Here is a 1,053-nt window from a genome sequence, read left to right on the forward strand (position 1 = left end):
TATATATATATATACATTTTTGATTTATATAAATGCGTGTTTGTGTTTGTCAGTGTGTGCGTGAGTGTGCGTGTGTGTACATGTGTGTATGCGTGTGTGTGTGTGTGTGTGTGTGTGTGTGTGTGTGTGTGCGTGTTTGTGCGTGTGTACGTTACGTGTGTGTATAGTTATTTTTCAATATATGAATTTGTGTCCGTCGGAGTTTGCGTATATATGCGTAAATATATACGCGATTTCGATGTATATAAATGAGTGCTTGTACATGTGTGTTTATGTGCGTGTGTGTGTGTGTATGTGTGTGCGTGTCTGTCTGTCTGTCTGTCCGTCTATTTGTATGTGTCTGTGTACGTGCGTGCGCGCGCGCAAGCGTGCGGATATGAATGTGTGTCAATGTTTGTACACGTAAGTAGCAGTTTGTGTGTGTGTGTGTGTATTTGTGTGTTTATGTGTATATCTGTGGTCGTATCTGTGTGTGTGTGTGCGCGCATGCGTGACTGTGTGTGTGTGTGTGACAGAGAGAGAGAGAGAGAGAGGAGGAGAGAGAGTGGGTGTGTGATTATTTCCATTTTCCCGCTGGAAAACAAAATGGCGACGTGTTCATATCAAATTAATTTCTTTTCTGTTTGTTGTGTTATATTGCGCTGTATATCAATTTTTATACACTTTTATTGCGGTGTATATCAACTTTTACACATTTATTACTAGATTCATATTACTTCATATCTTTATAATGCAATCGATATATGCGTGTGTATGTGTATGTGTTTGTGTGTGTGCATGTATATGCGTGCACATACACATACACACATGTGTGTGTATGCATATATGATTGTGTATACCTATGTATGTAGGTATGTATGTATATATGTATACACAGAGTGAGAGAGATAGAAAGAAAGAGAAAATAGGATAGACACGAAGACCTATCTATAGTACACATACACACGCGCACACACACACATACATATATACATACACACATATGCAAACACATACACACACGCATATATATATATATATATATATATATATATATATATATATATATATATA

Source organism: Octopus bimaculoides, chromosome 18 (genome assembly GCF_001194135.2).
Source record: "Octopus bimaculoides isolate UCB-OBI-ISO-001 chromosome 18, ASM119413v2, whole genome shotgun sequence".
Lineage (NCBI taxonomy): Eukaryota > Metazoa > Mollusca > Cephalopoda > Octopoda > Octopodidae > Octopus > Octopus bimaculoides.